Raw genomic sequence first — 26168 nt, forward strand, 5'->3', positions numbered from 1 at the left:
AGGGGAATTAGCTCAAATGGTAGAGCGCTCGCTTAGCATGCGAGAGGTAGCGGGATCGATGCCCGCATTCTCCAAGTTGGCTCCTGCCCTTTTACTCACACATCCCTAAATCAGTGGTTTTCAATCCTGTCCTGGAGGCATCCCTGCCCTGCACATTTTGCATTTCCCCTCATCTAACACACCAGTTTCAAATCATCAGCTCATTAATAGAGACTGCAAGACCTGATTTGGGTGTGTCTAATAAGGGAGACATACGAAATGTTCAGGACAGGGTTGCCTCCAGGAAAGGTTTGAAAACCATTGCCCTAAAGAGACCGACTGAGCACTGACGCAATGCTGCGACACTCCCACGTTAGCTTTTTTTGGGGCTCACAGCTGCCAAAAAGTATTTCAGACATGGTCCTGTGCAAATTGGTTGCAAAACATTGCCATTTTACACACAGTTCCCTAAAGCAGTGGTTTTCAAACCTGTCCTGGAGGCACCCCTGCCCTACACATTTTGAATGTTTCCCTCATCTATCACACCTGTTTCAAATCATCAACTCATTGATAGAGACCGCAAGACCTTATTTGGGTGTGTCTAATAAGGCAGACAATCAAACTGTGCAGGGCAGGGTGCCTCCAGGACAGGTTTGAAAACCAGTGCCCTAAAGGGACCGACTGGGCATCGATGCAATGCTGCCACAGTCTCTACGTTAGTTAATTTTTTTGGACTCAAAGCTGCCAAAAAGTATTTCAGACATGGTCCTGCGCAAATTGGTTGCAAAAAGTGGTCCCACCGCAATTTGAACTCGGATCACTGGATTCAGAGTGCTAACCATTACACCATGAAACCTTACCTGGAGCAGCCGTTGCTCACAGGGCCACAAAGACTGTCACCAGTGACAACCTAGTGCTGTTTTTATCTTTTCCTGCAGCAAGAAAGCACACAGGTTCCACCGAGATTCGAACTCAGATCGCTGGATTCAAAGCCCAGAGTGCTGACCATTACACCATGGAACCGAAACTGCTTGTTTGGTGGCCAACTGGGAAACAGATAGCTCCGTGGCAGTGGGGAAGCAGTTATACAGAGAAGTTGGAACCCAGTGATTTTTGGTCACTGGCCCGCCTCAAAAAACGGAAAAGAGTGGGAGATTTTGCCGAAACCCGGGATCGAACCAGGGACCTTTAGATCTTCAGTCTAACGCTCTCCCAACTGAGCTATTTCGGCCACAACAAGCTCCTGCTTAGCAAGCAGGGATTTCAGTGAGATCACCCTACTCTTTGTCACAGGAGAAGAGCAGAGCAGAGATGAGCCCCCAGACAATAAAAACAGCTGGCCAGTACGGGGATCGAACCCGCGACCTTGGCGTTATTAGCACCACGCTCTAACCATCTGAGCTAACCGGCCTCCCTTAGCCATCTGTCTCTACCCGATTGAATAAAAAACTGCCTCAATGTTAGGGAACGCAATGAGACCACAAAGCTTCACGTTTTATCGCGACCAAGGGCTCGTCCGGGATTTGAACCCGGGACCTCTCGCACCCAAAGCAAGAATCATACCCCTAGACCAACGAGCCTTCCTGCGCTGGGCCGAGAAAAAAGAGCTACTGCAGCATCAATAAAAGAAGGAACATGAACTAACGTGGAAGCAATCAAAGACCTCGAGACAGTGTTAAAGGCTAACGAACGCAAGTTGGCCTCTTAACTGACCTAAAAATGTGGCTGTATCTAACATGTAGAGGGATGTTAGGGAGGACAGCTGAAACTGTCAGATGTCACTTAGACCAGCGGTTCTCAATTCCAGTCCTCGAGCCCCCTGCTCTTCAGATTTTGTATGTTTCTCGTATAGCTTCAGACATTTGTTCCATTCAAACGTAAGTGCCCTGAGAAGTGGACATCACATGACATCCCTCCGTGATTCAAGTTCAGAGCGTATGTGTACGTTCAGTTCAAAGTGACTAACACAGAGGTGTACAGAGGTATACAGAGGTATATGATGTCACACTTGTCCATGTGTGAAGACGTTGCGCAGCGCAAATCCGTGAACCAATGTTCCTAAGTGAAGTAAACTTCGACGGATTTCCCCTGCTCAGGGAGTGGGGAGCAATGAACACTGTGTAGGGACCATGTCAGTCGCAAGGAGCTCACTTCTAATGAGCTGATTATCCAAATCAGGTGTGCTAACAAAGAGAGACATGCAAAATATGCAGACCTTTGGGGAGCGAGGACTGGAATGGAGAACCGCTTCCTTATTCTTTAAGTCAGTGTGAGAAAAAGAGGTGAGAAGTTGTCTGCGTGACCCGAGTGATGCAAGGTGGTCTGCATAATACAAGAATCTGCACATGCATACTGGCGTAACAAGACCGAGAAGGTCCTTTAACACAAAAGCTAAATCTCTTTGTTAATTCGACAACACAATCGCGGCCAGTGCAAAGGTGCAAGCCCAGAGGAGGGACGGCCTCTTTGCATCAAGCCGGTCATTCGCAGCTATGCTCGTCATTCTTGAAAGGCCAGGGGAATTAGCTCAAATGGTAGAGCGCTCGCTTAGCATGCGAGAGGTAGCGGGATCGATGCCCGCATTCTCCAAGTTGGCTCCTGCCCTTTTACTCACACATCCCTAAATCAGTGGTTTTCAATCCTGTCCTGGAGGCATCCCTGCCCTGCACATTTTGCATTTCCCCTCATCTAACACACCAGTTTCAAATCATCAGCTCATTAATAGAGACTGCAAGACCTGATTTGGGTGTGTCTAATAAGGGAGACATACGAAATGTTCAGGACAGGGTTGCCTCCAGGAAAGGTTTGAAAACCATTGCCCTAAAGAGACCGACTGAGCACTGACGCAATGCTGCGACACTCCCACGTTAGCTTTTTTTGGGGCTCACAGCTGCCAAAAAGTATTTCAGACATGGTCCTGTGCAAATTGGTTGCAAAACATTGCCATTTTACACACAGTTCCCTAAAGCAGTGGTTTTCAAACCTGTCCTGGAGGCACCCCTGCCCTACACATTTTGAATGTTTCCCTCATCTATCACACCTGTTTCAAATCATCAACTCATTGATAGAGACCGCAAGACCTTATTTGGGTGTGTCTAATAAGGCAGACAATCAAACTGTGCAGGGCAGGGTGCCTCCAGGACAGGTTCGAGAACCAGTGCCCTAAAGAGACCGACTGGGCATCGATGCAATGCTGCCACAGTCTCTACGTTAGTTAATTTTTTTGGACTCAAAGCTGCCAAAAAGTATTTCAGACATGGTCCTGCGCAAATTGGTTGCAAAAAGTGGTCCCACCGCAATTTGAACTCGGATCACTGGATTCAGAGTGCTAACCATTACACCATGAAACCTTACCTGGAGCAGCCGTTGCTCACAGGGCCACAAAGACTGTCACCAGTGACAACCTAGTGCTGTTTTTTTCTTTTCAGATCGCTGGATTCAAAGCCCAGAGTGCTGACCATTACACCATGGAACCGAAACTGCTTGTTTGGTGGCCAACTGGGAAACAGATAGCTCCGTGGCAGTGGGGAAGCAGTTATACAGAGAAGTTGGAACCCAGTGATTTTTGGTCACTGGCCCGCCTCAAAAAACGGAAAAGAGTGGGAGATTTTGCCATAACCCGGGATCGAACCAGGGACCTTTAGATCTTCAGTCTAACGCTCTCCCAACTGAGCTATTTCGGCCACAACAAGCTCCTGCTTAGCAAGCAGGGATTTCAGTGAGATCACCCTACTCTTTGTCACAGGAGAAGAGCAGAGCAGAGATGAGCCCCCAGACAATAAAAACAGCTGGCCAGTACGGGGATCGAACCCGCGACCTTGGCGTTATTAGCACCACGCTCTAACCATCTGAGCTAACCGGCCTCCCTTAGCCATCTGTCTCTACCCGATTGAATAAAAAACTGCCTCAATGTTAGTGAACGCAATGAGACTACAAAGCTTCACGTTTTATCGCGACCAAAGGCTCGTCCGGGATTTGAACCCAGGACCTCTCGCACCCAAAGCGAGAATCATACCCCTAGACCAACGAGCCTTCCTGCGCTGGGCCGAGAAAAAAGAGCTACTGCAGCATCAATAAAAGAAGGAACATGAACTAACGTGGAAGCAATCAAAGACCTCGAGACAGTGTTAAAGGCTAACGAACGCAAGTTGGCCTCTTAACTGACCTAAAAATGTGGCTGTATCTAACATGTAGAGGGATGTTAGGGAGGACAGCTGAAACTGTCAGATGTCACTTAGACCAGCGGTTCTCAATTCCAGTCCTCGAGCCCCCTGCTCTTCAGATTTTGTATGTTTCTCGTATAGCTTCAGACATTTGTTCCATTCAAACGTAAGTGCCCTGAGAAGTGGACATCACATGACATCCCTCCGTGATTCAAGTTCAGAGCGTATGTGTACGTTCAGTTCAAAGTGACTAACACAGAGGTGTACAGAGGTATACAGAGGTATATGATGTCACACTTGTCCATGTGTGAAGACGTTGCGCAGCGCAAATCCGTGAACCAATGTTCCAAAGTGAAGTAAACTTCGACGGATTTCCCCTGCTCAGGGAGTGGGGAGCAATGAACACTGTGTAGGGACCATGTCAATCGCAAGGAGCTCACTTCTAATGAGCTGATTATCCAAATCAGGTGTGCTAACAAAGAGAGACATGCAAAATATGCAGACCTTTGGGGAGCGAGGACTGGAATGGAGAACCGCTTCCTTATTCTTTAAGTCAGTGTGAGAAAAAGAGGTGAGAAGTTGTCTGCGTGACCCGAGTGATGCAAGGTGGTCTGCATAATACAAGAATCCGCACATGCATACTGGCGTAACAAGACCGAGAAGGTCCTTTAACACAAAAGCTAAATCTCTTTGTTAATTCGACAACACAATCGCGGCCAGTGCAAAGGTGCAAGCCCAGAGGAGGGACGGCCTCTTTGCATCAAGCCGGTCATTCGCAGCTATGCTCGTCATTCTTGAAAGGCCAGGGGAATTAGCTCAAATGGTAGAGCACTCGCTTAGCATGCGAGAGGTAGCGGGATCGATGCCCGCATTCTCCAAGTTGGCTCCTGCCCTTTTACTCACACATCCCTAAATCAGTGGTTTTCAATCCTGTCCTGGAGGCATCCCTGCCCTGCACATTTTGCATTTCCCCTCATCTAACACACCAGTTTCAAATCATCAGCTCATTAATAGAGACTGCAAGACCTGATTTGGGTGTGTCTAATAAGGGAGACATACGAAATGTTCAGGACAGGGTTGCCTCCAGGAAAGGTTTGAAAACCATTGCCCTAAAGAGACCGACTGAGCACTGACGCAATGCTGCGACACTCCCACGTTAGCTTTTTTTGGGGCTCACAGCTGCCAAAAAGTATTTCAGACATGGTCCTGTGCAAATTGGTTGCAAAACATTGCCATTTTACACACAGTTCCCTAAAGCAGTGGTTTTCAAACCTGTCCTGGAGGCACCCCTGCCCTACACATTTTGAATGTTTCCCTCATCTATCACACCTGTTTCAAATCATCAACTCATTGATAGAGACCGCAAGACCTTATTTGGGTGTGTCTAATAAGGCAGACAATCAAACTGTGCAGGGCAGGGTGCCTCCAGGACAGGTTCGAGAACCAGTGCCCTAAAGAGACCGACTGGGCATCGATGCAATGCTGCCACAGTCTCTACGTTAGTTAATTTTTTTGGACTCAAAGCTGCCAAAAAGTATTTCAGACATGGTCCTGCGCAAATTGGTTGCAAAAAGTGGTCCCACCGCAATTTGAACTCGGATCACTGGATTCAGAGTGCTAACCATTACACCATGAAACCTTACCTGGAGCAGCCGTTGCTCACAGGGCCACAAAGACTGTCACCAGTGACAACCTAGTGCTGTTTTTATCTTTTCCTGTGGCAAGAAAGCACACAGGTTCCACCGAGATTCGAACTCAGATCGCTGGATTCAAAGCCCAGAGTGCTGACCATTACACCATGGAACCGAAACTGCTTGTTTGGTGGCCAACTGGGAAACAGATAGCTCCGTGGCAGTGGGGAAGCAGTTATACAGAGAAGTTGGAACCCAGTGATTTTTGGTCACTGGCCCGCCTCAAAAAACGGAGAAGAGTGGGAGATTTTGCCGAAACCCGGGATCGAACCAGGGACCTTTAGATCTTCAGTCTAACGCTCTCCCAACTGAGCTATTTCGGCCACAACAAGCTCCTGCTTAGCAAGCAGGGATTTCAGTGAGATCACCCTACTCTTTGTCACAGGAGAAGAGCAGAGCAGAGATGAGCCCCCAGACAATAAAAACAGCTGGCCAGTACGGGGATCGAACCCGCGACCTTGGCGTTATTAGCACCACGCTCTAACCATCTGAGCTAACCGGCCTCCCTTAGCCATCTGTCTCTACCCGATTGAATAAAAAACTGCCTCAATGTTAGGGAATGCAATGAGACCACAAAGCTTCACGTTTTATCGCGACCAAGGGCTCGTCCGGGATTTGAACCCGGGACCTCTCGCACCCAAAGCGAGAATCATACCCCTAGACCAACGAGCCTTCCTGCGCTGGGCCGAGAAAAAAGAGCTACTGCAGCATCAATAAAAGAAGGAACATGAACTAACGTGGAAGCAATCAAAGACCTCGAGACAGTGTTAAAGGCTAACGAACGCAAGTTGGCCTCTTAACTGACCTAAAAATGTGGCTGTATCTAACATGTAGAGGGATGTTAGGGAGGACAGCTGAAACTGTCAGATGTCACTTAGACCAGCGGTTCTCAATTCCAGTCCTCGAGCCCCCTGCTCTTCAGATTTTGTATGTTTCTCGTATAGCTTCAGACATTTGTTCCATTCAAACGTAAGTGCCCTGAGAAGTGGACATCACATGACATCCCTCCGTGATTCAAGTTCAGAGCGTATGTGTACGTTCAGTTCAAAGTGACTAACACAGAGGTGTACAGAGGTATACAGAGGTATATGATGTCACACTTGTCCATGTGTGAAGACGTTGCGCAGCGCAAATCCGTGAACCAATGTTCTTAAGTGAAGTAAACTTCGACGGATTTCCCCTGCTCAGGGAGTGGGGAGCAATGAACACTGTGTAGGGACCATGTCAGTCGCAAGGAGCTCACTTCTAATGAGCTGATTATCCAAATCAGGTGTGCTAACAAAGAGAGACATGCAAAATATGCAGACCTTTGGGGAGCGAGGACTGGAATGGAGAACCGCTTCCTTATTCTTTAAGTCAGTGTGAGAAAAAGAGGTGAGAAGTTGTCTGCGTGACCCGAGTGATGCAAGGTGGTCTGCATAATACAAGAATCCGCACATGCATACTGGCGTAACAAGACCGAGAAGGTCCTTTAACACAAAAGCTAAATCTCTTTGTTAATTCGACAACACAATCGCGGCCAGTGCAAAGGTGCAAGCCCAGAGGAGGGACGGCCTCTTTGCATCAAGCCGGTCATTCGCAGCTATGCTCGTCATTCTTGAAAGGCCAGGGGAATTAGCTCAAATGGTAGAGCGCTCGCTTAGCATGCGAGAGGTAGCGGGATCGATGCCCGCATTCTCCAAGTTGGCTCCTGCCCTTTTACTCACACATCCCTAAATCAGTGGTTTTCAATCCTGTCCTGGAGGCATCCCTGCCCTGCACATTTTGCATTTCCCCTCATCTAACACACCAGTTTCAAATCATCAGCTCATTAATAGAGACTGCAAGACCTGATTTGGGTGTGTCTAATAAGGGAGACATACGAAATGTTCAGGACAGGGTTGCCTCCAGGAAAGGTTTGAAAACCATTGCCCTAAAGAGACCGACTGAGCACTGACGCAATGCTGCGACACTCCCACGTTAGCTTTTTTTGGGGCTCACAGCTGCCAAAAAGTATTTCAGACATGGTCCTGTGCAAATTGGTTGCAAAACATTGCCATTTTACACACAGTTCCCTAAAGCAGTGGTTTTCAAACCTGTCCTGGAGGCACCCCTGCCCTACACATTTTGAATGTTTCCCTCATCTATCACACCTGTTTCAAATCATCAACTCATTGATAGAGACCGCAAGACCTTATTTGGGTGTGTCTAATAAGGCAGACAATCAAACTGTGCAGGGCAGGGTGCCTCCAGGACAGGTTTGAAAACCAGTGCCCTAAAGGGACCGACTGGGCATCGATGCAATGCTGCCACAGTCTCTACGTTAGTTAATTTTTTTGGACTCAAAGCTGCCAAAAAGTATTTCAGACATGGTCCTGCGCAAATTGGTTGCAAAAAGTGGTCCCACCGCAATTTGAACTCGGATCACTGGATTCAGAGTGCTAACCATTACACCATGAAACCTTACCTGGAGCAGCCGTTGCTCACAGGGCCACAAAGACTGTCACCAGTGACAACCTAGTGCTGTTTTTATCTTTTCCTGCAGCAAGAAAGCACACAGGTTCCACCGAGATTCGAACTCAGATCGCTGGATTCAAAGCCCAGAGTGCTGACCATTACACCATGGAACCGAAACTGCTTGTTTGGTGGCCAACTGGGAAACAGATAGCTCCGTGGCAGTGGGGAAGCAGTTATACAGAGAAGTTGGAACCCAGTGATTTTTGGTCACTGGCCCGCCTCAAAAAACGGAAAAGAGTGGGAGATTTTGCCGAAACCCGGGATCGAACCAGGGACCTTTAGATCTTCAGTCTAACGCTCTCCCAACTGAGCTATTTCGGCCACAACAAGCTCCTGCTTAGCAAGCAGGGATTTCAGTGAGATCACCCTACTCTTTGTCACAGGAGAAGAGCAGAGCAGAGATGAGCCCCCAGACAATAAAAACAGCTGGCCAGTACGGGGATCGAACCCGCGACCTTGGCGTTATTAGCACCACGCTCTAACCATCTGAGCTAACCGGCCTCCCTTAGCCATCTGTCTCTACCCGATTGAATAAAAAACTGCCTCAATGTTAGGGAACGCAATGAGACCACAAAGCTTCACGTTTTATCGCGACCAAGGGCTCGTCCGGGATTTGAACCCGGGACCTCTCGCACCCAAAGCAAGAATCATACCCCTAGACCAACGAGCCTTCCTGCGCTGGGCCGAGAAAAAAGAGCTACTGCAGCATCAATAAAAGAAGGAACATGAACTAACGTGGAAGCAATCAAAGACCTCGAGACAGTGTTAAAGGCTAACGAACGCAAGTTGGCCTCTTAACTGACCTAAAAATGTGGCTGTATCTAACATGTAGAGGGATGTTAGGGAGGACAGCTGAAACTGTCAGATGTCACTTAGACCAGCGGTTCTCAATTCCAGTCCTCGAGCCCCCTGCTCTTCAGATTTTGTATGTTTCTCGTATAGCTTCAGACATTTGTTCCATTCAAACGTAAGTGCCCTGAGAAGTGGACATCACATGACATCCCTCCGTGATTCAAGTTCAGAGCGTATGTGTACGTTCAGTTCAAAGTGACTAACACAGAGGTGTACAGAGGTATACAGAGGTATATGATGTCACACTTGTCCATGTGTGAAGACGTTGCGCAGCGCAAATCCGTGAACCAATGTTCCTAAGTGAAGTAAACTTCGACGGATTTCCCCTGCTCAGGGAGTGGGGAGCAATGAACACTGTGTAGGGACCATGTCAGTCGCAAGGAGCTCACTTCTAATGAGCTGATTATCCAAATCAGGTGTGCTAACAAAGAGAGACATGCAAAATATGCAGACCTTTGGGGAGCGAGGACTGGAATGGAGAACCGCTTCCTTATTCTTTAAGTCAGTGTGAGAAAAAGAGGTGAGAAGTTGTCTGCGTGACCCGAGTGATGCAAGGTGGTCTGCATAATACAAGAATCCGCACATGCATACTGGCGTAACAAGACCGAGAAGGTCCTTTAACACAAAAGCTAAATCTCTTTGTTAATTCGACAACACAATCGCGGCCAGTGCAAAGGTGCAAGCCCAGAGGAGGGACGGCCTCTTTGCATCAAGCCGGTCATTCGCAGCTATGCTCGTCATTCTTGAAAGGCCAGGGGAATTAGCTCAAATGGTAGAGCGCTCGCTTAGCATGCGAGAGGTAGCGGGATCGATGCCCGCATTCTCCAAGTTGGCTCCTGCCCTTTTACTCACACATCCCTAAATCAGTGGTTTTCAATCCTGTCCTGGAGGCATCCCTGCCCTGCACATTTTGCATTTCCCCTCATCTAACACACCAGTTTCAAATCATCAGCTCATTAATAGAGACTGCAAGACCTGATTTGGGTGTGTCTAATAAGGGAGACATACGAAATGTTCAGGACAGGGTTGCCTCCAGGAAAGGTTTGAAAACCATTGCCCTAAAGAGACCGACTGAGCACTGACGCAATGCTGCGACACTCCCACGTTAGCTTTTTTTGGGGCTCACAGCTGCCAAAAAGTATTTCAGACATGGTCCTGTGCAAATTGGTTGCAAAACATTGCCATTTTACACACAGTTCCCTAAAGCAGTGGTTTTCAAACCTGTCCTGGAGGCACCCCTGCCCTACACATTTTGAATGTTTCCCTCATCTATCACACCTGTTTCAAATCATCAACTCATTGATAGAGACCGCAAGACCTTATTTGGGTGTGTCTAATAAGGCAGACAATCAAACTGTGCAGGGCAGGGTGCCTCAAGGACAGGTTTGAAAACCAGTGCCCTAAAGGGACCGACTGGGCATCGATGCAATGCTGCCACAGTCTCTACGTTAGTTAATTTTTTTGGACTCAAAGCTGCCAAAAAGTATTTCAGACATGGTCCTGCGCAAATTGGTTGCAAAAAGTGGTCCCACCGCAATTTGAACTCGGATCACTGGATTCAGAGTGCTAACCATTACACCATGAAACCTTACCTGGAGCAGCCGTTGCTCACAGGGCCACAAAGACTGTCACCAGTGACAACCTAGTGCTGTTTTTATCTTTTCCTGCGGCAAGAAAGCACACAGGTTCCACCGAGATTCGAACTCAGATCGCTGGATTCAAAGCCCAGAGTGCTGACCATTACACCATGGAACCGAAACTGCTTGTTTGGTGGCCAACTGGGAAACAGATAGCTCCGTGGCAGTGGGGAAGCAGTTATACAGAGAAGTTGGAACCCAGTGATTTTTGGTCACTGGCCCGCCTCAAAAAACGGAAAAGAGTGGGAGATTTTGCCGAAACCCGGGATCGAACCAGGGACCTTTAGATCTTCAGTCTAACGCTCTCCCAACTGAGCTATTTCGGCCACAACAAGCTCCTGCTTAGCAAGCAGGGATTTCAGTGAGATCACCCTACTCTTTGTCACAGGAGAAGAGCAGAGCAGAGATGAGCCCCCAGACAATAAAAACAGCTGGCCAGTACGGGGATCGAACCCGCGACCTTGGCGTTATTAGCACCACGCTCTAACCATCTGAGCTAACCGGCCTCCCTTAGCCATCTGTCTCTACCCGATTGAATAAAAAACTGCCTCAATGTTAGTGAACGCAATGAGACTACAAAGCTTCACGTTTTATCGCGACCAAGGGCTCGTCCGGGATTTGAACCCGGGACCTCTCGCACCCAAAGCGAGAATCATACCCCTAGACCAACGAGCCTTCCTGTGCTGGGCCGAGAAAAAAGAGCTACTGCAGCATCAATAAAAGAAGGAACATGAACTAACGTGGAAGCAATCAAAGACCTCGAGACAGTGTTAAAGGCTAACGAACGCAAGTTGGCCTCTTAACTGACCTAAAAATGTGGCTGTATCTAACATGTAGAGGGATGTTAGGGAGGACAGCTGAAACTGTCAGATGTCACTTAGACCAGCGGTTCTCAATTCCAGTCCTCGAGCCCCCTGCTCTTCAGATTTTGTATGTTTCTCGTATAGCTTCAGACATTTGTTCCATTCAAACGTAAGTGCCCTGAGAAGTGGACATCACATGACATCCCTCCGTGATTCAAGTTCAGAGCGTATGTGTACGTTCAGTTCAAAGTGACTAACACAGAGGTGTACAGAGGTATACAGAGGTATATGATGTCACACTTGTCCATGTGTGAAGACGTTGCGCAGCGCAAATCCGTGAACCAATGTTCCAAAGTGAAGTAAACTTCGACGGATTTCCCCTGCTCAGGGAGTGGGGAGCAATGAACACTGTGTAGGGACCATGTCAATCGCAAGGAGCTCACTTCTAATGAGCTGATTATCCAAATCAGGTGTGCTAACAAAGAGAGACATGCAAAATATGCAGACCTTTGGGGAGCGAGGACTGGAATGGAGAACCGCTTCCTTATTCTTTAAGTCAGTGTGAGAAAAAGAGGTGAGAAGTTGTCTGCGTGACCCGAGTGATGCAAGGTGGTCTGCATAATACAAGAATCCGCACATGCATACTGGCGTAACAAGACCGAGAAGGTCCTTTAACACAAAAGCTAAATCTCTTTGTTAATTCGACAACACAATCGCGGCCAGTGCAAAGGTGCAAGCCCAGAGGAGGGACGGCCTCTTTGCATCAAGCCGGTCATTCGCAGCTATGCTCGTCATTCTTGAAAGGCCAGGGGAATTAGCTCAAATGGTAGAGCGCTCGCTTAGCATGCGAGAGGTAGCGGGATCGATGCCCGCATTCTCCAAGTTGGCTCCTGCCCTTTTACTCACACATCCCTAAATCAGTGGTTTTCAATCCTGTCCTGGAGGCATCCCTGCCCTGCACATTTTGCATTTCCCCTCATCTAACACACCAGTTTCAAATCATCAGCTCATTAATAGAGACTGCAAGACCTGATTTGGGTGTGTCTAATAAGGGAGACATACGAAATGTTCAGGACAGGGTTGCCTCCAGGAAAGGTTTGAAAACCATTGCCCTAAAGAGACCGACTGAGCACTGACGCAATGCTGCGACACTCCCACGTTAGCTTTTTTTGGGGCTCACAGCTGCCAAAAAGTATTTCAGACATGGTCCTGTGCAAATTGGTTGCAAAACATTGCCATTTTACACACAGTTCCCTAAAGCAGTGGTTTTCAAACCTGTCCTGGAGGCACCCCTGCCCTACACATTTTGAATGTTTCCCTCATCTATCACACCTGTTTCAAATCATCAACTCATTGATAGAGACCGCAAGACCTTATTTGGGTGTGTCTAATAAGGCAGACAATCAAACTGTGCAGGGCAGGGTGCCTCCAGGACAGGTTTGAAAACCAGTGCCCTAAAGGGACCGACTGGGCATCGATGCAATGCTGCCACAGTCTCTACGTTAGTTAATTTTTTTGGACTCAAAGCTGCCAAAAAGTATTTCAGACATGGTCCTGCGCAAATTGGTTGCAAAAAGTGGTCCCACCGCAATTTGAACTCGGATCACTGGATTCAGAGTGCTAACCATTACACCATGAAACCTTACCTGGAGCAGCCGTTGCTCACAGGGCCACAAAGACTGTCACCAGTGACAACCTAGTGCTGTTTTTATCTTTTCCTGCGGCAAGAAAGCACACAGGTTCCACCGAGATTCGAACTCAGATCGCTGGATTCAAAGCCCAGAGTGCTGACCATTACACCATGGAACCGAAACTGCTTGTTTGGTGGCCAACTGGGAAACAGATAGCTCCGTGGCAGTGGGGAAGCAGTTATACAGAGAAGTTGGAACCCAGTGATTTTTGGTCACTGGCCCGCCTCAAAAAACGGAAAAGAGTGGGAGATTTTGCCGAAACCCGGGATCGAACCAGGGACCTTTAGATCTTCAGTCTAACGCTCTCCCAACTGAGCTATTTCGGCCACAACAAGCTCCTGCTTAGCAAGCAGGGATTTCAGTGAGATCACCCTACTCTTTGTCACAGGAGAAGAGCAGAGCAGAGATGAGCCCCCAGACAATAAAAACAGCTGGCCAGTACGGGGATCGAACCCGCGACCTTGGCGTTATTAGCACCACGCTCTAACCATCTGAGCTAACCGGCCTCCCTTAGCCATCTGTCTCTACCCGATTGAATAAAAAACTGCCTCAATGTTAGTGAACGCAATGAGACTACAAAGCTTCACGTTTTATCGCGACCAAGGGCTCGTCCGGGATTTGAACCCGGGACCTCTCGCACCCAAAGCGAGAATCATACCCCTAGACCAACGAGCCTTCCTGTGCTGGGCCGAGAAAAAAGAGCTACTGCAGCATCAATAAAAGAAGGAACATGAACTAACGTGGAAGCAATCAAAGACCTCGAGACAGTGTTAAAGGCTAACGAACGCAAGTTGGCCTCTTAACTGACCTAAAAATGTGGCTGTATCTAACATGTAGAGGGATGTTAGGGAGGACAGCTGAAACTGTCAGATGTCACTTAGACCAGCGGTTCTCAATTCCAGTCCTCGAGCCCCCTGCTCTTCAGATTTTGTATGTTTCTCGTATAGCTTCAGACATTTGTTCCATTCAAACGTAAGTGCCCTGAGAAGTGGACATCACATGACATCCCTCCGTGATTCAAGTTCAGAGCGTATGTGTACGTTCAGTTCAAAGTGACTAACACAGAGGTGTACAGAGGTATACAGAGGTATATGATGTCACACTTGTCCATGTGTGAAGACGTTGCGCAGCGCAAATCCGTGAACCAATGTTCCAAAGTGAAGTAAACTTCGACGGATTTCCCCTGCTCAGGGAGTGGGGAGCAATGAACACTGTGTAGGGACCATGTCAATCGCAAGGAGCTCACTTCTAATGAGCTGATTATCCAAATCAGGTGTGCTAACAAAGAGAGACATGCAAAATATGCAGACCTTTGGGGAGCGAGGACTGGAATGGAGAACCGCTTCCTTATTCTTTAAGTCAGTGTGAGAAAAAGAGGTGAGAAGTTGTCTGCGTGACCCGAGTGATGCAAGGTGGTCTGCATAATACAAGAATCCGCACATGCATACTGGCGTAACAAGACCGAGAAGGTCCTTTAACACAAAAGCTAAATCTCTTTGTTAATTCGACAACACAATCGCGGCCAGTGCAAAGGTGCAAGCCCAGAGGAGGGACGGCCTCTTTGCACCAAGCCGGTCATTCGCAGCTATGCTCGTCATTCTTGAAAGGCCAGGGGAATTAGCTCAAATGGTAGAGCGCTCGCTTAGCATGCGAGAGGCAGCGGGATCGATGCCCGCATTCTCCAAGTTGGCTCCTGCCCTTTTACTCACACATCCCTAAATCAGTGGTTTTCAATCCTGTCCTGGAGGCATCCCTGCCCTGCACATTTTGCATTTCCCCTCATCTAACACACCAGTTTCAAATCATCAGCTCATTAATAGAGACTGCAAGACCTGATTTGGGTGTGTCTAATAAGGGAGACATACGAAATGTTCAGGACAGGGTTGCCTCCAGGAAAGGTTTGAAAACCATTGCCCTAAAGAGACCGACTGAGCACTGACGCAATGCTGCGACACTCCCACGTTAGCTTTTTTGGGGCTCACAGCTGCCAAAAAGTATTTCAGACATGGTCCTGTGCAAATTGGTTGCAAAACATTGCCATTTTACACACAGTTCCCTAAAGCAGTGGTTTTCAAACCTGTCCTGGAGGCACCCCTGCCCTACACATTTTGAATGTTTCCCTCATCTATCACACCTGTTTCAAATCATCAACTCATTGATAGAGACCGCAAGACCTTATTTGGGTGTGTCTAATAAGGCAGACAATCAAACTGTGCAGGGCAGGGTGCCTCCAGGACAGGTTTGAAAACCAGTGCCCTAAAGGGACCGACTGGGCATCGATGCAATGCTGCCACAGTCTCTACGTTAGTTAATTTTTTTGGACTCAAAGCTGCCAAAAAGTATTTCAGACATGGTCCTGCGCAAATTGGTTGCAAAAAGTGGTCCCACCGCAATTTGAACTCGGATCACTGGATTCAGAGTGCTAACCATTACACCATGAAACCTTACCTGGAGCAGCCGTTGCTCACAGGGCCACAAAGACTGTCACCAGTGACAACCTAGTGCTGTTTTTATCTTTTCCTGCGGCAAGAAAGCACACAGGTTCCACCGAGATTCGAACTCAGATCGCTGGATTCAAAGCCCAGAGTGCTGACCATTACACCATGGAACCGAAACTGCTTGTTTGGTGGCCAACTGGGAAACAGATAGCTCCGTGGCAGTGGGGAAGCAGTTATACAGAGAAGTTGGAACCCAGTGATTTTTGGTCACTGGCCCGCCTCAAAAAACGGAAAAGAGTGGGAGATTTTGCCGAAACCCGGGATCGAACCAGGGACCTTTAGATCTTCAGTCTAACGCTCTCCCAACTGAGCTATTTCGGCCACAACAAGCTCCTGCTTAGCAAGCAGGGATTTCAGTGAGATCACCCTACTCTTTGTCACAGGAGAAGAGCAGAGCAGAGATGAGCCCCCAGACAATAAAAACAGCTGGCCAGTACGGGGATCGAACCCGCGACCTTGGCGTTATTAGCACCACGCTCTAACCATCTGAGCTAACCGGCCTCCCTTAGCCATCTGTCTCTACCCGATTGAATAAAAAACTGCCTCAATGTTAGTGAACGCAATGAGACTACAAAGCTTCACGTTTTATCGCGACCAAGGGCTCGTCCGGGATTTGAACCCGGGACCTCTCGCACCCAAAGCGAGAATCATACCCCTAGACCAACGAGCCTTCCTGTGCTGGGCCGAGAAAAAAGAGCTACTGCAGCATCAATAAAAGAAGGAACATGAACTAACGTGGAAGCAATCAAAGACCTCGAGACAGTGTTAAAGGCTAACGAACGCAAGTTGGCCTCTTAACTGACCTAAAAATGTGGCTGTATCTAACATGTAGAGGGATGTTAGGGAGGACAGCTGAAACTGTCAGATGTCACTTAGACCAGCGGTTCTCAATTCCAGTCCTCGAGCCCCCTGCTCTTCAGATTTTGTATGTTTCTCGTATAGCTTCAGACATTTGTTCCATTCAAACGTAAGTGCCCTGAGAAGTGGACATCACATGACATCCCTCCGTGATTCAAGTTCAGAGCGTATGTGTACGTTCAGTTCAAAGTGACTAACACAGAGGTGTACAGAGGTATACAGAGGTATATGATGTCACACTTGTCCATGTGTGAAGACGTTGCGCAGCGCAAATCCGTGAACCAATGTTCCAAAGTGAAGTAAACTTCGACGGATTTCCCCTGCTCAGGGAGTGGGGAGCAATGAACACTGTGTAGGGACCATGTCAATCGCAAGGAGCTCACTTCTAATGAGCTGATTATCCAAATCAGGTGTGCTAACAAAGAGAGACATGCAAAATATGCAGACCTTTGGGGAGCGAGGACTGGAATGGAGAACCGCTTCCTTATTCTTTAAGTCAGTGTGAGAAAAAGAGGTGAGAAGTTGTCTGCGTGACCCGAGTGATGCAAGGTGGTCTGCATAATACAAGAATCCGCACATGCATACTGGCGTAACAAGACCGAGAAGGTCCTTTAACACAAAAGCTAAATCTCTTTGTTAATTCGACAACACAATCGCGGCCAGTGCAAAGGTGCAAGCCCAGAGGAGGGACGGCCTCTTTGCACCAAGCCGGTCATTCGCAGCTATGCTCGTCATTCTTGAAAGGCCAGGGGAATTAGCTCAAATGGTAGAGCGCTCGCTTAGCATGCGAGAGGCAGCGGGATCGATGCCCGCATTCTCCAAGTTGGCTCCTGCCCTTTTACTCACACATCCCTAAATCAGTGGTTTTCAATCCTGTCCTGGAGGCATCCCTGCCCTGCACATTTTGCATTTCCCCTCATCTAACACACCAGTTTCAAATCATCAGCTCATTAATAGAGACTGCAAGACCTGATTTGGGTGTGTCTAATAAGGGAGACATACGAAATGTTCAGGACAGGGTTGCCTCCAGGAAAGGTTTGAAAACCATTGCCCTAAAGAGACCGACTGAGCACTGACGCAATGCTGCGACACTCCCACGTTAGCTTTTTTTGGGGCTCACAGCTGCCAAAAAGTATTTCAGACATGGTCCTGTGCAAATTGGTTGCAAAACATTGCCATTTTACACACAGTTCCCTAAAGCAGTGGTTTTCAAACCTGTCCTGGAGGCACCCCTGCCCTACACATTTTGAATGTTTCCCTCATCTATCACACCTGTTTCAAATCATCAACTCATTGATAGAGACCGCAAGACCTTATTTGGGTGTGTCTAATAAGGCAGACAATCAAACTGTGCAGGGCAGGGTGCCTCCAGGACAGGTTTGAGAACCAGTGCCCTAAAGAGACCGACTGGGCATCGATGCAATGCTGCCACAGTCTCTACGTTAGTTAATTTTTTTGGACTCAAAGCTGCCAAAAAGTATTTCAGACATGGTCCTGCGCAAATTGGTTGCAAAAAGTGGTCCCACCGCAATTTGAACTCGGATCACTGGATTCAGAGTGCTAACCATTACACCATGAAACCTTACCTGGAGCAGCCGTTGCTCACAGGGCCACAAAGACTGTCACCAGTGACAACCTAGTGCTGTTTTTATCTTTTCCTGCGGCAAGAAAGCACACAGGTTCCACCGAGATTCGAACTCAGATCGCTGGATTCAAAGCCCAGAGTGCTGACCATTACACCATGGAACCGAAACTGCTTGTTTGGTGGCCAACTGGGAAACAGATAGCTCCGTGGCAGTGGGGAAGCAGTTATACAGAGAAGTTGGAACCCAGTGATTTTTGGTCACTGGCCCGCCTCAAAAAACGGAAAGAGTGGGAGATTTTGCCGAAACCCGGGATCGAACCAGGGACCTTTAGATCTTCAGTCTAACGCTCTCCCAACTGAGCTATTTCGGCCACAACAAGCTCCTGCTTAGCAAGCAGGGATTTCAGTGAGATCACCCTACTCTTTGTCACAGGAGAAGAGCAGAGCAGAGATGAGCCCCCAGACAATAAAAACAGCTGGCCAGTACGGGGATCGAACCCGCGACCTTGGCGTTATTAGCACCACGCTCTAACCATCTGAGCTAACCGGCCTCCCTTAGCCATCTGTCTCTACCCGATTGAATAAAAAACTGCCTCAATGTTAGTGAACGCAATGAGATTACAAAGCTTCACGTTTTATCGTGACCAAGGGCTCGTCCGGGATTTGAACCCGGGACCTCTCGCACCCAAAGCGAGAATCATACCCCTAGACCAACGAGCCTTCCTGTGCTGGGCTGAGAAAAAAGAGCTACTGCAGCATCAATAAAAGAAGGAACATGAACTAACGTGGAAGCAATCAAAGACCTCGAGACAGTGTTAAAGGCTAACGAACGCAAGTTGGCCTCTTAACTGACCTAAAAATGTGGCTGTATCTAACATGTAGAGGGATGTTAGGGAGGACAGCTGAAACTGTCAGATGTCACTTAGACCAGCGGTTCTCAATTCCAGTCCTCGAGCCCCCTGCTCTTCAGATTTTGTATGTTTCTCGTATAGCTTCAGACATTTGTTCCATTCAAACGTAAGTGCCCTGAGAAGTGGACATCACATGACATCCCTCCGTGATTCAAGTTCAGAGCGTATGTGTACGTTCAGTTCAAAGTGACTAACACAGAGGTGTACAGAGGTATACAGAGGTATATGATGTCACACTTGTCCATGTGTGAAGACGTTGCGCAGCGCAAATCCGTGAACCAATGTTCCAAAGTGAAGTAAACTTCGACGGATTTCCCCTGCTCAGGGAGTGGGGAGCAATGAACACTGTGTAGGGACCATGTCAATCGCAAGGAGCTCACTTCTAATGAGCTGATTATCCAAATCAGGTGTGCTAACAAAGAGAGACATGCAAAATATGCAGACCTTTGGGGAGCGAGGACTGGAATGGAGAACCGCTTCCTTATTCTTTAAGTCAGTGTGAGAAAAAGAGGTGAGAAGTTGTCTGCGTGACCCGAGTGATGCAAGGTGGTCTGCATAATACAAGAATCCGCACATGCATACTGGCGTAACAAGACCGAAAAGGTCCTTTAACACAAAAGCTAAATCTCTTTGTTAATTCGACAACACAATCGCGGCCAGTGCAAAGGTGCAAGCCCAGAGGAGGGACGGCCTCTTTGCATCAAGCCGGTCATTCGCAGCTATGCTCGTCATTCTTGAAAGGCCAGGGGAATTAGCTCAAATGGTAGAGCGCTCGCTTAGCATGCGAGAGGTAGCGGGATCGATGCCCGCATTCTCCAAGTTGGCTCCTGCCCTTTTACTCACACATCCCTAAATCAGTGGTTTTCAATCCTGTCCTGGAGGCATCCCTGCCCTGCACATTTTGCATTTCCCCTCATCTAACACACCAGTTTCAAATCATCAGCTCATTGATAGAGACCGCAAGACCTGATTTGGGTGTGTCTAATAAGGCAGACAATCAAACTGTGCAGGGCAGGGTGCCTCCAGGACAGGTTTGAAAACCAGTGCCCTAAAGAGACCGACTGGGCATCGATGCAATGCTGCCACAGTCTCTACGTTAGTTAATTTTTTTGGACTCAAAGCTGCCAAAAAGTATTTCAGACATGGTCCTGCGCAAATTGGTTGCAAAAAGTGGTCCCACCGCAATTTGAACTCGGATCACTGGATTCAGAGTGCTAACCATTACACCATGAAACCTTACCTGGAGCAGCCGTTGCTCACAGGGCCACAAAGACTGTCACCAGTGACAACCTAGTGCTGTTTTTATCTTTTCCTGCGGCAAGAAAGCACACAGGTTCCACCGAGATTCGAACTCAGATCGCTGGATTCAAAGCCCAGAGTGCTGACCATTACACCATGGAACCGAAACTGCTTGTTTGGTGGCCAACTGGGAAGCAGATAGCTCCGTGGCAGTGGGGAAGCAGTTATACAGAGAAGTTGGAACCCAGTGATTTTTGGTCACTGGCCCGCCTCAAAAAACGGAAAAGAGTGGGAGATTTTGCCGAAACCCGGGATCGAACCAGGGACCTTTAGATCTTCAGTCTAACGCTCTCCCAACTGAGCTATTTCGGCCACAACAAGCTCCTGCTTAGCAAGCAGGGATTTCAGTGAGATCACCCTACTCTTTGTCACAGGAGAAGAGCAGAGCAGAGATGAGCCCCCAGACAATAAAAACAGCTGGCCAGTACGGGGATCGAACCCGCGACCTTGGCGTTATTAGCACCACGCTCTAACCATCTGAGCTAACCGGCCTCCCTTAGTCATGTGTCTCTACCCGATTGAATAAAAAACTGCCTCAATGTTAGGGAACGCAATGAGACCACAAAGCTTCACGTTTTATCGCGACCAAGGGCTCGTCCGGGATTTGAACCCGGGACCTCTCGCACCCAAAGCGAGAATCATACCCCTAGACCAACGAGCCTTCCTGCGCTGGGCCGAGAAAAAAGAGCTACTGCAGCATCAATAAAAGAAGGAACATGAACTAACGTGGAAGCAATCAAAGACCTCGAGACAGTGTTAAAGGCTAACGAACGCAAGTTGGCCTCTTAACTGACCTAAAAATGTGGCTGTATCTAACATGTAGAGGGATGTTAGGGAGGACAGCTGAAACTGTCAGATGTCACTTAGACCAGCGGTTCTCAATTCCAGTCCTCGAGCCCCCTGCTCTTCAGATTTTGTATGTTTCTCGTATAGCTTCAGACATTTGTTCCATTCAAACGTAAGTGCCCTGAGAAGTGGACATCACATGACATCCCTCCATGATTCAAGTTCAGAGCGTATGTGTACGTTCAGTTCAAAGTGACTAACACAGAGGTGTACAGAGGTATACAGAGGTATATGATGTCACACTTGTCCATGTGTGAAGACGTTGCGCAGCGCAAATCCGTGAACCAATGTTCCAAAGTGAAGTAAACTTCGACGGATTTCCCCTGCTCAGGGAGTGGGGAGCAATGAACACTGTGTAGGGACCATGTCAATCGCAAGGAGCTCACTTCTAATGAGCTGATTATCCAAATCAGGTGTGCTAACAAAGAGAGACATGCAAAATATGCAGACCTTTGGGGAGCGAGGACTGGAATGGAGAACCGCTTCCTTATTCTTTAAGTCAGTGTGAGAAAAAGAGGTGAGAAGTTGTCTGCGTGACCCGAGTGATGCAAGGTGGTCTGCATAATACAAGAATCCGCACATGCATACTGGCGTAACAAGACCGAGAAGGTCCTTTAACACAAAAGCTAAATCTCTTTGTTAATTCGACAACACAATCGCGGCCAGTGCAAAGGTGCAAGCCCAGAGGAGGGACGGCCTCTTTGCATCAAGCCGGTCATTCGCAGCTATGCTCGTCATTCTTGAAAGGCCAGGGGAATTAGCTCAAATGGTAGAGCGCTCGCTTAGCATGCGAGAGGTAGCGGGATCGATGCCCGCATTCTCCAAGTTGGCTCCTGCCCTTTTACTCACACATCCCTAAATCAGTGGTTTTCAATCCTGTCCTGGAGGCATCCCTGCCCTGCACATTTTGCATTTCCCCTCATCTAACACACCAGTTTCAAATCATCAGCTCATTAATAGAGACTGCAAGACCTGATTTGGGTGTGTCTAATAAGGGAGACATACGAAATGTTCAGGACAGGGTTGCCTCCAGGAAAGGTTTGAAAACCATTGCCCTAAAGAGACCGACTGAGCACTGACGCAATGCTGCGACACTCCCACGTTAGCTTTTTTTGGGGCTCACAGCTGCCAAAAAAGTATTTCAGACATGGTCCTGTGCAAATTGGTTGCAAAACATTGCCATTTTAGACACAGTTCCCTAAAGCAGTGGTTTTCAAACCTGTCCTGGAGGCACCCCTGCCCTACACATTTTGAATGTTTCCCTCATCTATCACACCTGTTTCAAATCATCAACTCATTGATAGAGACCGCAAGACCTTATTTGGGTGTGTCTAATAAGGCAGACAATCAAACTGTGCAGGGCAGGGTGCCTCCAGGACAGGTTCGAGAACCAGTGCCCTAAAGAGACCGACTGGGCATCGATGCAATGCTGCCACAGTCTCTACGTTAGTTAATTTTTTTGGACTCAAAGCTGCCAAAAAGTATTTCAGACATGGTCCTGCGCAAATTGGTTGCAAAAAGTGGTCCCACCGCAATTTGAACTCGGATCACTGGATTCAGAGTGCTAACCATTACACCATGAAACCTTACCTGGAGCAGCCGTTGCTCACAGGGCCACAAAGACTGTCACCAGTGACAACCTAGTGCTGTTTTTATCTTTTCCTGCGGCAAGAAAGCACACAGGTTCCACCGAGATTCGAACTCAGATCGCTGGATTCAAAGCCCAGAGTGCTGACCATTACACCATGGAACCGAAACTGCTTGTTTGGTGGCCAACTGGGAAACAGATAGCTCCGTGGCAGTGGGGAAGCAGTTATACAGAGAAGTTGGAACCCAGTGATTTTTGGTCACTGGCCCGCCTCAAAAAACGGAAAAGAGTGGGAGATTTTGCCGAAACCCGGGATCGAACCAGGGACCTTTAGATCTTCAGTCTAACGCTCTCCCAACTGAGCTATTTCGGCCACAACAAGCTCCTGCTTAGCAAGCAGGGATTTCAGTGAGATCACCCTACTCTTTGTCACAGGAGAAGAGCAGAGCAGAGATGAGCCCCCAGACAATAAAAACAGCTGGCCAGTACGGGGATCGAACCCGCGACCTTGGCGTTATTAGCACCACGCTCTAACCATCTGAGCTAACCGGCCTCCCTTAGCCGTCTGTCTCTACCCGATTGAATAAAAAACTGCCTCAATGTTAGGGAACGCAATGAGACCACAAAGCTTCACGTTTTATCGCGACCAAGGGCTCGTCCGGGATTTGAACCCGGGACCTCTCGCACCCAAAGCGAGAATCATACCCCTATACCAACGAGCCTTCCTGCGCTGGGCCGAGAAAAAAGAGCTACTGCAGCATCAATAAAAGAAGGAACATGAACTAACGTGGAAGCAATCAAAGACCTCGAGACAGTGTTAAAGGCTAACGAACGCAAGTTGGCCTCTTAACTGACCTAAAAATGTGGCTGTATCTAACATGTAGAGGGATGTTAGGGAGGACAGCTGAAACTGTCAGATGTCACTTAGACCAGCGGTTCTCAATTCCAGTCCTCGAGCCCCCTGCTCTTCAGATTTTGTATGTTTCTCGTATAGCTTCAGACATTTGTTCCATTCAAACGTAAGTGCCCTGAGAAGTGGACATCACATGACATCCCTCCGTGATTCAAGTTCAGAGCGTATGTGTACGTTCAGTTCAAAGTGACTAACACAGAGGTGTACAGAGGTATACAGAGGTATATGATGTCACACTTGTCCATGTGTGAAGACGTTGCGCAGCGCAAATCCGTGAACCAATGTTCCTAAGTGAAGTAAACTTCGACGGATTTCCCCTGCTCAGGGAGTGGGGAGCAATGAACACTGTGTAGGGACCATGTCAATCGCAAGGAGCTCACTTCTAATGAGCTGATTATCCAAATCAGGTGTGCTAACAAAGAGAGACATGCAAAATATGCAGACCTTTGGGGAGCGAGGACTGGAATGGAGAACCGCTTCCTTATTCTTTAAGTCAGTGTGAGAAAAAGAGGTGAGAAGTTGTCTGCGTGACCCGAGTGATGCAAGGTGGTCTGCATAATACAAGAATCCGCACATGCATACTGGCGTAACAAGACCGAAAAGGTCCTTTAACACAAAAGCTAAATCTCTTTGTTAATTCGACAACACAATCGCGGCCAGTGCAAAGGTGCAAGCCCAGAGGAGGGACGGCCTCTTTGCATCAAGCCGGTCATTCGCAGCTATGCTCGTCATTCTTGAAAGGCCAGGGGAATTAGCTCAAATGGTAGAGCGCTCGCTTAGCATGCGAGAGGTAGCGGGATCGATGCCCGCATTCTCCAAGTTGGCTCCTGCCCTTTTACTCACACATCCCTAAATCAGTGGTTTTCAATCCTGTCCTGGAGGCATCCCTGCCCTGCACATTTTGCATTTCCCCTCATCTAACACACCAGTTTCAAATCATCAGCTCATTGATAGAGACCGCAAGACCTGATTTGGGTGTGTCTAATAAGGCAGACAATCAAACTGTGCAGGGCAGGGTGCCTCCAGGACAGGTTTGAAAACCAGTGCCCTAAAGAGACCGACTGGGCATCGATGCAATGCTGCCACAGTCTCTACGTTAGTTAATTTTTTTGGACTCAAAGCTGCCAAAAAGTATTTCAGACATGGTCCTGCGCAAATTGGTTGCAAAAAGTGGTCCCACCGCAATTTGAACTCGGATCACTGGATTCAGAGTGCTAACCATTACACCATGAAACCTTACCTGGAGCAGCCGTTGCTCACAGGGCCACAAAGACTGTCACCAGTGACAACCTAGTGCTGTTTTTATCTTTTCCTGCGGCAAGAAAGCACACAGGTTCCACCGAGATTCGAACTCAGATCGCTGGATTCAAAGCCCAGAGTGCTGACCATTACACCATGGAACCGAAACTGCTTGTTTGGTGGCCAACTGGGAAACAGATAGCTCCGTGGCAGTGGGGAAGCAGTTATACAGAGAAGTTGGAACCCAGTGATTTTTGGTCACTGGCCCGCCTCAAAAAACGGAAAAGAGTGGGAGATTTTGCCGAAACCCGGGATCGAACCAGGGACCTTTAGATCTTCAGTCTAACGCTCTCCCAACTGAGCTATTTCGGCCACAACAAGCTCCTGCTTAGCAAGCAGGGATTTCAGTGAGATCACCCTACTCTTTGTCACAGGAAAAGAGCAGAGCAGAGATGAGCCCCCAGACAATAAAAACAGCTGGCCAGTACGGGGATCGAACCCGCGACCTTGGCGTTATTAGCACCACGCTCTAACCATCTGAGCTAACCGGCCTCCCTTAGTCATGTGTCTCTACCCGATTGAATAAAAAACTGCCTCAATGTTAGGGAACGCAATGAGACCACAAAGCTTCACGTTTTATCGCGACCAAGGGCTCGTCCGGGATTTGAACCCGGGACCTCTCGCACCCAAAGCGAGAATCATACCCCTAGACCAACGAGCCTTCCTGCGCTGGGCCGAGAAAAAAGAGCTACTGCAGCATCAATAAAAGAAGGAACATGAACTAACGTGGAAGCAATCAAAGACCTCGAGACAGTGTTAAAGGCTAACGAACGCAAGTTGGCCTCTTAACTGACCTAAAAATGTGGCTGTATCTAACATGTAGAGGGATGTTAGGGAGGACAGCTGAAACTGTCAGATGTCACTTAGACCAGCGGTTCTCAATTCCAGTCCTCGAGCCCCCTGCTCTTCAGATTTTGTATGTTTCTCGTATAGCTTCAGACATTTGTTCCATTCAAACGTAAGTGCCCTGAGAAGTGGACATCACATGACATCCCTCCGTGATTCAAGTTCAGAGCGTATGTGTACGTTCAGTTCAAAGTGACTAACACAGAGGTGTAC

At 48.1% G+C, this 26168-nt stretch overlaps 54 non-coding genes across 54 annotated transcripts; 11 read left to right on the top strand and 43 right to left on the bottom strand.

Annotated features, from left to right (window-relative positions):
- Position 1: 1 nt before the first annotated feature.
- Positions 2–74, top strand: trnaa-agc (transfer RNA alanine (anticodon AGC)). The gene has a single exon. It is a non-coding gene; the product is annotated as a tRNA-Ala (tRNA).
- An 856-nt stretch (positions 75–930) lies between these two features.
- Positions 931–1002, bottom strand: trnaq-uug (transfer RNA glutamine (anticodon UUG)). The gene has a single exon. It is a non-coding gene; the product is annotated as a tRNA-Gln (tRNA).
- A 135-nt stretch (positions 1003–1137) lies between these two features.
- Positions 1138–1210, bottom strand: trnaf-gaa (transfer RNA phenylalanine (anticodon GAA)). The gene has a single exon. It is a non-coding gene; the product is annotated as a tRNA-Phe (tRNA).
- A 106-nt stretch (positions 1211–1316) lies between these two features.
- Positions 1317–1390, bottom strand: trnai-aau (transfer RNA isoleucine (anticodon AAU)). Its single transcript has one exon. It is a non-coding gene; the product is annotated as a tRNA-Ile (tRNA).
- A 97-nt stretch (positions 1391–1487) lies between these two features.
- trnap-ugg (transfer RNA proline (anticodon UGG)) lies at positions 1488–1559 on the bottom strand. The gene has a single exon. It is a non-coding gene; the product is annotated as a tRNA-Pro (tRNA).
- A 936-nt stretch (positions 1560–2495) lies between these two features.
- trnaa-agc (transfer RNA alanine (anticodon AGC)) lies at positions 2496–2568 on the top strand. The gene has a single exon. It is a non-coding gene; the product is annotated as a tRNA-Ala (tRNA).
- A 1021-nt stretch (positions 2569–3589) lies between these two features.
- Positions 3590–3662, bottom strand: trnaf-gaa (transfer RNA phenylalanine (anticodon GAA)). The gene has a single exon. It is a non-coding gene; the product is annotated as a tRNA-Phe (tRNA).
- A 106-nt stretch (positions 3663–3768) lies between these two features.
- On the bottom strand, positions 3769–3842 carry trnai-aau (transfer RNA isoleucine (anticodon AAU)). Its single transcript has one exon. It is a non-coding gene; the product is annotated as a tRNA-Ile (tRNA).
- A 97-nt stretch (positions 3843–3939) lies between these two features.
- trnap-ugg (transfer RNA proline (anticodon UGG)) lies at positions 3940–4011 on the bottom strand. Its single transcript has one exon. It is a non-coding gene; the product is annotated as a tRNA-Pro (tRNA).
- Positions 4012–4947: 936 nt separating this feature from the next.
- On the top strand, positions 4948–5020 carry trnaa-agc (transfer RNA alanine (anticodon AGC)). Its single transcript has one exon. It is a non-coding gene; the product is annotated as a tRNA-Ala (tRNA).
- An 856-nt stretch (positions 5021–5876) lies between these two features.
- trnaq-uug (transfer RNA glutamine (anticodon UUG)) lies at positions 5877–5948 on the bottom strand. Its single transcript has one exon. It is a non-coding gene; the product is annotated as a tRNA-Gln (tRNA).
- Positions 5949–6083: 135 nt separating this feature from the next.
- Positions 6084–6156, bottom strand: trnaf-gaa (transfer RNA phenylalanine (anticodon GAA)). Its single transcript has one exon. It is a non-coding gene; the product is annotated as a tRNA-Phe (tRNA).
- Positions 6157–6262: 106 nt separating this feature from the next.
- Positions 6263–6336, bottom strand: trnai-aau (transfer RNA isoleucine (anticodon AAU)). The gene has a single exon. It is a non-coding gene; the product is annotated as a tRNA-Ile (tRNA).
- A 97-nt stretch (positions 6337–6433) lies between these two features.
- trnap-ugg (transfer RNA proline (anticodon UGG)) lies at positions 6434–6505 on the bottom strand. The gene has a single exon. It is a non-coding gene; the product is annotated as a tRNA-Pro (tRNA).
- Positions 6506–7441: 936 nt separating this feature from the next.
- On the top strand, positions 7442–7514 carry trnaa-agc (transfer RNA alanine (anticodon AGC)). Its single transcript has one exon. It is a non-coding gene; the product is annotated as a tRNA-Ala (tRNA).
- An 856-nt stretch (positions 7515–8370) lies between these two features.
- On the bottom strand, positions 8371–8442 carry trnaq-uug (transfer RNA glutamine (anticodon UUG)). Its single transcript has one exon. It is a non-coding gene; the product is annotated as a tRNA-Gln (tRNA).
- A 135-nt stretch (positions 8443–8577) lies between these two features.
- trnaf-gaa (transfer RNA phenylalanine (anticodon GAA)) lies at positions 8578–8650 on the bottom strand. Its single transcript has one exon. It is a non-coding gene; the product is annotated as a tRNA-Phe (tRNA).
- Positions 8651–8756: 106 nt separating this feature from the next.
- trnai-aau (transfer RNA isoleucine (anticodon AAU)) lies at positions 8757–8830 on the bottom strand. The gene has a single exon. It is a non-coding gene; the product is annotated as a tRNA-Ile (tRNA).
- A 97-nt stretch (positions 8831–8927) lies between these two features.
- Positions 8928–8999, bottom strand: trnap-ugg (transfer RNA proline (anticodon UGG)). Its single transcript has one exon. It is a non-coding gene; the product is annotated as a tRNA-Pro (tRNA).
- Positions 9000–9935: 936 nt separating this feature from the next.
- On the top strand, positions 9936–10008 carry trnaa-agc (transfer RNA alanine (anticodon AGC)). The gene has a single exon. It is a non-coding gene; the product is annotated as a tRNA-Ala (tRNA).
- An 856-nt stretch (positions 10009–10864) lies between these two features.
- trnaq-uug (transfer RNA glutamine (anticodon UUG)) lies at positions 10865–10936 on the bottom strand. The gene has a single exon. It is a non-coding gene; the product is annotated as a tRNA-Gln (tRNA).
- Positions 10937–11071: 135 nt separating this feature from the next.
- trnaf-gaa (transfer RNA phenylalanine (anticodon GAA)) lies at positions 11072–11144 on the bottom strand. Its single transcript has one exon. It is a non-coding gene; the product is annotated as a tRNA-Phe (tRNA).
- A 106-nt stretch (positions 11145–11250) lies between these two features.
- On the bottom strand, positions 11251–11324 carry trnai-aau (transfer RNA isoleucine (anticodon AAU)). Its single transcript has one exon. It is a non-coding gene; the product is annotated as a tRNA-Ile (tRNA).
- Positions 11325–11421: 97 nt separating this feature from the next.
- Positions 11422–11493, bottom strand: trnap-ugg (transfer RNA proline (anticodon UGG)). Its single transcript has one exon. It is a non-coding gene; the product is annotated as a tRNA-Pro (tRNA).
- Positions 11494–12429: 936 nt separating this feature from the next.
- Positions 12430–12502, top strand: trnaa-agc (transfer RNA alanine (anticodon AGC)). The gene has a single exon. It is a non-coding gene; the product is annotated as a tRNA-Ala (tRNA).
- An 856-nt stretch (positions 12503–13358) lies between these two features.
- On the bottom strand, positions 13359–13430 carry trnaq-uug (transfer RNA glutamine (anticodon UUG)). Its single transcript has one exon. It is a non-coding gene; the product is annotated as a tRNA-Gln (tRNA).
- Positions 13431–13565: 135 nt separating this feature from the next.
- trnaf-gaa (transfer RNA phenylalanine (anticodon GAA)) lies at positions 13566–13638 on the bottom strand. Its single transcript has one exon. It is a non-coding gene; the product is annotated as a tRNA-Phe (tRNA).
- A 106-nt stretch (positions 13639–13744) lies between these two features.
- On the bottom strand, positions 13745–13818 carry trnai-aau (transfer RNA isoleucine (anticodon AAU)). The gene has a single exon. It is a non-coding gene; the product is annotated as a tRNA-Ile (tRNA).
- Positions 13819–13915: 97 nt separating this feature from the next.
- On the bottom strand, positions 13916–13987 carry trnap-ugg (transfer RNA proline (anticodon UGG)). The gene has a single exon. It is a non-coding gene; the product is annotated as a tRNA-Pro (tRNA).
- Positions 13988–14923: 936 nt separating this feature from the next.
- trnaa-agc (transfer RNA alanine (anticodon AGC)) lies at positions 14924–14996 on the top strand. Its single transcript has one exon. It is a non-coding gene; the product is annotated as a tRNA-Ala (tRNA).
- Positions 14997–15851: 855 nt separating this feature from the next.
- On the bottom strand, positions 15852–15923 carry trnaq-uug (transfer RNA glutamine (anticodon UUG)). Its single transcript has one exon. It is a non-coding gene; the product is annotated as a tRNA-Gln (tRNA).
- A 135-nt stretch (positions 15924–16058) lies between these two features.
- On the bottom strand, positions 16059–16131 carry trnaf-gaa (transfer RNA phenylalanine (anticodon GAA)). The gene has a single exon. It is a non-coding gene; the product is annotated as a tRNA-Phe (tRNA).
- A 106-nt stretch (positions 16132–16237) lies between these two features.
- On the bottom strand, positions 16238–16311 carry trnai-aau (transfer RNA isoleucine (anticodon AAU)). The gene has a single exon. It is a non-coding gene; the product is annotated as a tRNA-Ile (tRNA).
- Positions 16312–16408: 97 nt separating this feature from the next.
- On the bottom strand, positions 16409–16480 carry trnap-ugg (transfer RNA proline (anticodon UGG)). The gene has a single exon. It is a non-coding gene; the product is annotated as a tRNA-Pro (tRNA).
- Positions 16481–17416: 936 nt separating this feature from the next.
- On the top strand, positions 17417–17489 carry trnaa-agc (transfer RNA alanine (anticodon AGC)). Its single transcript has one exon. It is a non-coding gene; the product is annotated as a tRNA-Ala (tRNA).
- Positions 17490–18345: 856 nt separating this feature from the next.
- Positions 18346–18417, bottom strand: trnaq-uug (transfer RNA glutamine (anticodon UUG)). Its single transcript has one exon. It is a non-coding gene; the product is annotated as a tRNA-Gln (tRNA).
- A 134-nt stretch (positions 18418–18551) lies between these two features.
- On the bottom strand, positions 18552–18624 carry trnaf-gaa (transfer RNA phenylalanine (anticodon GAA)). Its single transcript has one exon. It is a non-coding gene; the product is annotated as a tRNA-Phe (tRNA).
- A 106-nt stretch (positions 18625–18730) lies between these two features.
- On the bottom strand, positions 18731–18804 carry trnai-aau (transfer RNA isoleucine (anticodon AAU)). The gene has a single exon. It is a non-coding gene; the product is annotated as a tRNA-Ile (tRNA).
- Positions 18805–18901: 97 nt separating this feature from the next.
- On the bottom strand, positions 18902–18973 carry trnap-ugg (transfer RNA proline (anticodon UGG)). Its single transcript has one exon. It is a non-coding gene; the product is annotated as a tRNA-Pro (tRNA).
- Positions 18974–19909: 936 nt separating this feature from the next.
- On the top strand, positions 19910–19982 carry trnaa-agc (transfer RNA alanine (anticodon AGC)). Its single transcript has one exon. It is a non-coding gene; the product is annotated as a tRNA-Ala (tRNA).
- A 513-nt stretch (positions 19983–20495) lies between these two features.
- trnaq-uug (transfer RNA glutamine (anticodon UUG)) lies at positions 20496–20567 on the bottom strand. Its single transcript has one exon. It is a non-coding gene; the product is annotated as a tRNA-Gln (tRNA).
- A 135-nt stretch (positions 20568–20702) lies between these two features.
- Positions 20703–20775, bottom strand: trnaf-gaa (transfer RNA phenylalanine (anticodon GAA)). Its single transcript has one exon. It is a non-coding gene; the product is annotated as a tRNA-Phe (tRNA).
- A 106-nt stretch (positions 20776–20881) lies between these two features.
- trnai-aau (transfer RNA isoleucine (anticodon AAU)) lies at positions 20882–20955 on the bottom strand. The gene has a single exon. It is a non-coding gene; the product is annotated as a tRNA-Ile (tRNA).
- A 97-nt stretch (positions 20956–21052) lies between these two features.
- On the bottom strand, positions 21053–21124 carry trnap-ugg (transfer RNA proline (anticodon UGG)). The gene has a single exon. It is a non-coding gene; the product is annotated as a tRNA-Pro (tRNA).
- A 936-nt stretch (positions 21125–22060) lies between these two features.
- trnaa-agc (transfer RNA alanine (anticodon AGC)) lies at positions 22061–22133 on the top strand. Its single transcript has one exon. It is a non-coding gene; the product is annotated as a tRNA-Ala (tRNA).
- Positions 22134–22990: 857 nt separating this feature from the next.
- On the bottom strand, positions 22991–23062 carry trnaq-uug (transfer RNA glutamine (anticodon UUG)). The gene has a single exon. It is a non-coding gene; the product is annotated as a tRNA-Gln (tRNA).
- A 135-nt stretch (positions 23063–23197) lies between these two features.
- On the bottom strand, positions 23198–23270 carry trnaf-gaa (transfer RNA phenylalanine (anticodon GAA)). Its single transcript has one exon. It is a non-coding gene; the product is annotated as a tRNA-Phe (tRNA).
- A 106-nt stretch (positions 23271–23376) lies between these two features.
- Positions 23377–23450, bottom strand: trnai-aau (transfer RNA isoleucine (anticodon AAU)). The gene has a single exon. It is a non-coding gene; the product is annotated as a tRNA-Ile (tRNA).
- Positions 23451–23547: 97 nt separating this feature from the next.
- trnap-ugg (transfer RNA proline (anticodon UGG)) lies at positions 23548–23619 on the bottom strand. Its single transcript has one exon. It is a non-coding gene; the product is annotated as a tRNA-Pro (tRNA).
- A 936-nt stretch (positions 23620–24555) lies between these two features.
- trnaa-agc (transfer RNA alanine (anticodon AGC)) lies at positions 24556–24628 on the top strand. The gene has a single exon. It is a non-coding gene; the product is annotated as a tRNA-Ala (tRNA).
- A 513-nt stretch (positions 24629–25141) lies between these two features.
- Positions 25142–25213, bottom strand: trnaq-uug (transfer RNA glutamine (anticodon UUG)). The gene has a single exon. It is a non-coding gene; the product is annotated as a tRNA-Gln (tRNA).
- Positions 25214–25348: 135 nt separating this feature from the next.
- On the bottom strand, positions 25349–25421 carry trnaf-gaa (transfer RNA phenylalanine (anticodon GAA)). The gene has a single exon. It is a non-coding gene; the product is annotated as a tRNA-Phe (tRNA).
- A 106-nt stretch (positions 25422–25527) lies between these two features.
- trnai-aau (transfer RNA isoleucine (anticodon AAU)) lies at positions 25528–25601 on the bottom strand. Its single transcript has one exon. It is a non-coding gene; the product is annotated as a tRNA-Ile (tRNA).
- Positions 25602–25698: 97 nt separating this feature from the next.
- trnap-ugg (transfer RNA proline (anticodon UGG)) lies at positions 25699–25770 on the bottom strand. Its single transcript has one exon. It is a non-coding gene; the product is annotated as a tRNA-Pro (tRNA).
- Between the last annotated feature and the right edge of the window lie 398 nt (positions 25771–26168).

The sequence above is a fragment of the Carassius gibelio genome, chromosome B19 (assembly GCF_023724105.1).
Source record: "Carassius gibelio isolate Cgi1373 ecotype wild population from Czech Republic chromosome B19, carGib1.2-hapl.c, whole genome shotgun sequence".
NCBI classification, from domain to species: Eukaryota; Metazoa; Chordata; class Actinopteri; order Cypriniformes; family Cyprinidae; genus Carassius; species Carassius gibelio.